Source organism: Macaca fascicularis, chromosome 5 (genome assembly GCF_037993035.2).
Source record: "Macaca fascicularis isolate 582-1 chromosome 5, T2T-MFA8v1.1".
Taxonomy (NCBI): domain Eukaryota; kingdom Metazoa; phylum Chordata; class Mammalia; order Primates; family Cercopithecidae; genus Macaca; species Macaca fascicularis.
This window is the reverse complement of record NC_088379.1, coordinates 144,599,740-144,606,452: the sequence shown is the minus strand read 5'-3', so window position 1 is coordinate 144,606,452 and position 6,713 is coordinate 144,599,740. Positions and strand designations below refer to the sequence as shown.

At 43.5% G+C, this 6,713-nt stretch overlaps 1 long non-coding RNA gene across 1 annotated transcript in view; it reads left to right on the top strand.

The window, feature by feature from the left end:
• LOC107129827 (uncharacterized) overlaps positions 1–6,713 on the top strand; it is a 38,982-nt gene that overhangs the window by 1,032 nt on the left and 31,237 nt on the right. The gene's annotated exons all lie outside the window — the stretch shown is intronic.

Below are 6,713 nucleotides of genomic sequence, written 5' to 3'. Positions count from 1 at the left end.
CCCAACCTTAAAGAATCTCCGTGAATTCTTCTGAGGACACGTCCTATATTGTCATACAAAAGGTCCCAAATATGCAAACAGATTTCCTTTTTGTTAAAAGTTTGTTTTGTTTTGCAGTGACATCTGTTTGAGCAGATGAATATGCCATTGGCAAAGTCAAGGACTGTCGGAGAGGAGGACATGGCAGGCCTTAACTAAAGTGAGGGGGACAATTGAGCGCTAAAAGTCCTAGGAAAGGAGATGAGCTGCTTATTCCGTCAGATGAGATGAAAATGTAGTCAGAACAGATGAGTGGTAGAACTTAAACATGCCCGGAGTTGCCAGGAATTTGCGACAGCCTTGATATAGAGTAATTTCTGTTGCTGTAGAAAGACTTTCTACAGTCACTAATATACCAAGTTATGTTCGCTAGAGAAAAAGTTTACTTACCAAGTTTATAGAAATGGGGTGAAAAATCCTAATTACTTATCTGTGAGGTTATTTTCATGAAGATTAATCATCCAGAGACTATTAGAGAGCCTCGGAATATACTTCTTCTAATCTACTCTACCTATCCCATTCAAAGGAGGGACTCTGAAGATTTAAGGACGAAGAGCAGTTGAAAACTGAAAGCTGTGGTTAATGGGAGAATTTCAAGGATGGTGAAAAAAACTCAGCATCATTGCACCCCTGTTCTTTTTTGTATTGTGGACTTTTTAGTTTAGATCTTGGTAAGCTACATCACAAATTCTTTATGCAGAAATTCTTTATGCTAACTCTAACACACTTTTTGGGATATTGCTAATTTAGTCTTTGAATACTGTTTTTGCTATTTCATGATTATATGTTATGTCCTACCAGCTAGATTGCCAACTCTTGACTACTGACTGGAAGTTTATTGTTTATTCAGCAAATAATGAATTAAGTCAGTGAAGTGAGAGATTTCGTATGTAAGGATTGTTAACTTGAACATTTCACCAATTACACACAGTTCAGCCCCACTTAAATTTTAAAAATCATTGTTGGCCCTTGATATCGTTATGAAGAGTTTTGTATTTTCAGCTTGTATTTTGAGAGTGTCCTCATGCGACTGAAATATGTGCTACTCTTCTTAATTGAATAACCCCAGAATCTCCAGAATTGATAATTGGAGGAGATTCTGCTGTTGGGAAAAATGGATGGATTATGCAGCCCTGTTTTTTGACAGTTCATTTTGTCCTTGGAGTCACTACCACTTGGCCTCAAAGTGTGAACATGTAACCCTTTCCTGAATACTTCGCTACACAGCTGAGCAGAAACTGTAAATTTGGATCCTTTGTCAGTACAACTTAAAATGGAACAATTTCAATGGCTTAGGGTAAGATAAGTATGTAAAGATACTTTTGTAATATAAGAAAAAACATCGTTTATTAAAATCACACAGTAGTACCTGGGTGTGGTGGCTCATGCCTATAATCCCAATGCTTTGGGAGGCCAAGGCAGAAGGACTGCTTGAGGCCAGGAATTTGAGACCAACCTGGCCAACATGGTGAAACCCCATCTCTACCAAAAAATACAAAAATTAGCCTGGTGTGATGGCCCACGCCTGTAATCCCAGATACTCTGGAGGCTGAGGTGGGAGAATCGCTTGAACCAGGGAGGCAGAGTTTGCAATGAGCCGAAATTGCAAAACTGCACTCCAGTCTGGGCAACAGAGTGAGACCTCCTGTCTCCGGAAAAAAAAAAAAAAAAAAATGTGGGTGTGGTTGTGTACACCTCTACTCGCTGCTACTCAGGAGGCTGAGGCAGAAGGATCTCTGGAGCCCAGGAGTTCAAGTCTGCAGTGAGCTATAGTTGCACCGCTGCACTCCAGCCTGGGTAACACAGTGAGACCCCCATCTCTAAAACATAAAAGTAAAAAACAGGCTGGGCGCGATGGCTTACGCCTGTAATCCCAACACTTTGGGAGGGTGGATCATGAGGTCAGGAGTTCGAGACCAGCCTGGCCAACATAGCAAAACCCCATCTCTACTAAAAATACAAAAATTAGCTGGGCGTGGTGCTGGGCACCTTTAAACCAGCTGTTCAGGAGGCTGAGGCAGGAGAATCGCTTGAACCCCATAGACAGAGGTTGTAGTGAGCCAAGATTGTGCCATTACACTCCAGCCTGGGCGACAAGAGCAAGACTCTGTCTCAAAAAAAAAGTAGAAAACAGAATAGCATAAGGATAATCTTATATACAAAATAAGACTACTCAATTTCAGCATTTTTTTTTTTAACTAGAGATGCCACCTCCTGATGACGGTGCCAGTTTTCTAACTTGTCTTAGAAACAGCTCTTAGATGATTTTGCTCCTAAGTTCAGGTCTGAGCACAGGGGACAAAGAATTCCCTTGATTGCCTACGAAAGAAAGGGTTCTCAACCTTGGTACTATTGACATTTTAAGCTAGATAATTCTTTGTTGTGGAAGGTTGTCCTGTGCATTGTGGGATGTTTATTTTATCAGCATCCCTGGCTTCTACCCGGTAAATCCCAGTAGCACCCCACTACCAACCAAAACTGTCTCAAAATGTTGCCAGATGCCGCTTGGGGACAAAAATCCTCCCTCCCTCCCTCCCTCCTCCTTGAATGCCACTGGCACTCCTTGAGCCTAAAAAGGGCTCTTCTCACAAGTGTGTGTATCCCAGTTGATAGTGGGAATTACTTCTCCTTTGAAGACACAATTCCAGTTACCCTGAGAAGTATGGCATTGGCCTTGCTGGACTCCACAGAATTACCATATCACTGTGTTTGGTAACCCCAAACATCATCCTAGGGCTTTAATTTCAGTACATAAATAGCAAATTAGTATCCTTTTATAGGTTAGCTTGCTGAGTTTCAGAATTTTTCAAGTCCTATCTTCATAGTTAAGATCATTGTGGAGTTAATAGCATTTGAACTATGTATTCAGTACTATGCTAGTGGTTGGTGCAGGGGAAGATACAAAAGAAGGTGTGATTTTAGCCCATGAGGAATTTATACTGTATCTGCAGAAGCAAGTTAATATGGAACCGTTAGTGAACACCTGGATAAAATAGAATGTTAAATTTTTCCCTAGAGGTGCTCGGCCTGGACTTCAAGAATTCTAAATGAATTGAAGTATGTTCACAGTAAGAAAGGTTAAAAATGACTCTGCCCACTTGTAGGCCAACAGGAAGCTAGGATGGCAGACCTGGACAATAAACAGGTATTGTCCAAATAAATTGGACAATAAACTGAAGATGAGTGTGCCTGTGGTAGTGGGATTCTTCTAGCTAATAAACCCAAATTGTGAATTAGCAAGACTTGCAAATATTTGATATATGTAAAAAGTACAGTCATGGCCTCTTGTTGTTTCCTCCTCTATCTCGTTCTCTTTATTAGTCCAGGTTCTCTAGAGGGACAGAACTAATAGGAGATACACACACACACACACACACACACACACACACACACACACACATCTATAATAGGAGTTTATTAAGTAGTATTAACTCACATGATCACAAGGTCCCAGAATAGGCCATATGCAAGCTGAGGAGAAAGGAAGCCAGTCGAGTTTCAAAGCTGAAGAACTTGGAGTCCAATGTTTGAGGACAGGAAGCATCCAACATGGGAGAAAGCTGTAGGCTGGGAGGCTAAGCCAATCTAGTCTTTTCATGTTTTTCTGCGTGCTTTATATTCTAGTTGTGCTGGCAGCTGATTAGATGGTGCCCACCCAGATTAAGGGTGGGTCTGCCTTTCCCAGCCTACTGACTAAAATGTTCATCTCCTTTGGTAACACTCTCACAGACACACTCAGGATCAGTACTTTGCATCCTTTAATCCAATCAAGTTGACTGTATTAACCATCACAAGTCCACCCCTTGTCAAGTTGAACACATACACATCTCCTGAGATCATTCATAATCTTCAAATAATGACAATAATAAGGTCATAATTACATCTAATACAGCTATCCTTTGTACAACTGGAAACACACCAGTCCCCAACCCAAATGCTACTACATAAAGTTAACAATACTTAAATGCTGATATGAAGTAAATCTTATATCACGTGATAAAATGAGACCGGGCGCGGTGGCTCACACCTGCAATCCCAGCACTTTGGGAGGCCGAGGCGAGTAATGGCTTTTGACAGTAATAGAGGGTCTCAACCTGAGTTGTCTTAAGTTTGCATAAGGCTTAGGCGAGGATAAAATAAAGCAGGATCTAGAGATTGGTGAGGAGAAATAAAAATCCTCATTCTTGACAGCTCTCAGCACTTGCAGCCCTCCCCACACAGTCACACTTTTACACACTCACAACCAGATTTACACACATTCCTACGCATGCACACACTCATGCACTTACACTTGTGCGCTTACATATTCACGTTCATATACTCACATGCACACATTCACGACACTCACATACTCTACAAACACTCATGCAAAAGGGATTTGTAAGCTGAATGTTTAGACCTCAGAACACATTTTCACAAAAATAATATTACGGCCGGGCATGGTGGCTCACACCTGCAATCCCAGCACTTTGGGAGGCCCCGCTGGGTGGCTCACTTGAGGTCAGGAGTTCAGGACCAGCCTGGCCAACATGGTAAAACCCTGTCTCTACTAAAAATACAAAAATTAGCCAGGCATGGTGGCGCAAGCCTGTAATCCCAGCTACTCAGGAGGCTGAGGCAGGAGAATCGCTTGATCCCAGGAGGCAGAGGTTGCAGTGAGCCGAGATCTTGCCACTGTACTCCAGCCTAGGCGACGGAGCGAGACTCCGTCTCAAAAAAAAAAAAAAAAGTGAGGCTCTGTCTCAAGAAAAGGAAATGAAATGAAGATATTTTCTTAGTATGAGTATATATATGCACGAACATGTTTTTAACAAAAGAAGAAGGAAATACTCAGGACAATTACAATCTTCATTTCTGCAGCTGTTCACTTGGTTGTAGCTGGTATGGATGACTAGCCTTCTACTACCCATTCTGTTCCCTTTGCCTTCAGCAAGCACCTCAGCAGGTCGTGGTTTTTTTCCTGGTGGAGTGACCCAAACCTTCCTTCCTGAAGAGTCTGGACCATTTGTAGTCCTGCCTGGACTGGGCTCTTATAGTTTCCCATTGACTTCAACCACAGGGCATGGTAATACTGAGAGATGCCCTAATAGATCTCCTGTGTTCCATGCATATGCTTCCTTACCTCCGTTGTGGAGTAGTAGACTGATTTCATCTTGATGGTCTGGGTCAGTCACCCCAGCCAACACTGTAACTCCCTTCTTAGACTGTTGACTTAAAGGTAGGAGGAGCCCCAAGTGTCCAGTTGACAATCTTCCTGTTTAATGGAATCACTGTTGTGTTTCCTGGCGGCAGCGTTCCTCCCTTTGAAACTAAGACCTCTAATCCAGCAGAATGTAATGTTGTGGGAACAGGAAGCAAAAATTTTGCTAGTGGATCTCTAAGGGTGATGATGAGTGGTGCCACTTCCACCCCTTGATTCCTGGACCTGTGAATCCTGGCTGTGAGAGAATTAATATATATTGGACACTGATCCAGGGCATACATGGCCTTCTGGAGAACTTTGCCCCAGCCCTGCAAAGTATTGTCACCTAGTTGATGTTGTAGTTGTGACTTTAAAAGGCCATTCTGTTCTATCAGTCCAGCTGCTTCAGGATGATGGGGGACATGGTAAGACCAGTGAATTCCGTGAGCATGAACCCACTGCCATACTTCTTTAGCCATAAAATGACTACCTTGGTCAGAGGCAATGCTGTGTGGAATACCATGACAGTGGATAAGACATTCTGTGAGTCCACAGATGATAGTAGTCTTGGAAGAAGCCTTGCATGCAGGATAGGCAAACCCATATCTGGAATAAGTGTTTAGTCCAGTGAGGACAAACCTCTGCCCTTTCCATGATGAAAGAGGTCCAGTATCATCAACATGCCATCGGGTAGCTGGCTGGTCACCCCAAGGAATGGTGCCATATTGAGGGCTCAGTATTGGTCTCTGCTGCTGGCAAATTGGGCACTCAGCAGTGGCGGTAGCCAGGTCAGCCTTGGTGAGTGGAAGTCCATGTTCCTGAGCCCATATGTAACCTCCATCCCTGCCACCATGGCCACTTTGTTCGTGGGCCCATTGGGCAATGACAGGTGTAACTGGGGAAAGAGGCTGAGAACTATGCACAGAAGGGCTCATCCTATCCACTTGATTATTAAAATCCTCTGCCGAGGTCACCCATTGGTAAGCACTCACATGGGATACAGATATCCTCACAGTTTTTGACCACTCAGAGAGATCCATCCACATACCTCTTTCTCAGATTTCTTTGTCACCAATTTTCCAATTATGCTTCTTCCATGTCCCTGACCATCCAGCCAAACCATTAGTTACAGCCCGTGAATCAGTATATAATCGCACATCTGGCCATTTCTCCTTCCATGCAAAGTGCACAGTCAGGTGCACTTCTCAAAGTTCTGCCCACTGGGAAGATTTCCTTTCACTGCTGTCCTTCAGGGATGTCCTAGAAAGGGGCTGTAGTGCTGCAGCTGTCCACTTTCGGGTAGTGCCTACATATCGTGCAGAACCATCTGTGAACCAGGCCCTAGTCGTCTCTTCCTCTGTCAGCTGATCATAGGGAACTCCCCATGAGGCCATTGGTGCAGGCTGAGAGAGAGAAGTCAGGGTGGCAGGAGTGGAGACCATGGGCATTTGAGCCACTTCCTCATGTAACTTACTTGTGCCTTCGGGACCTG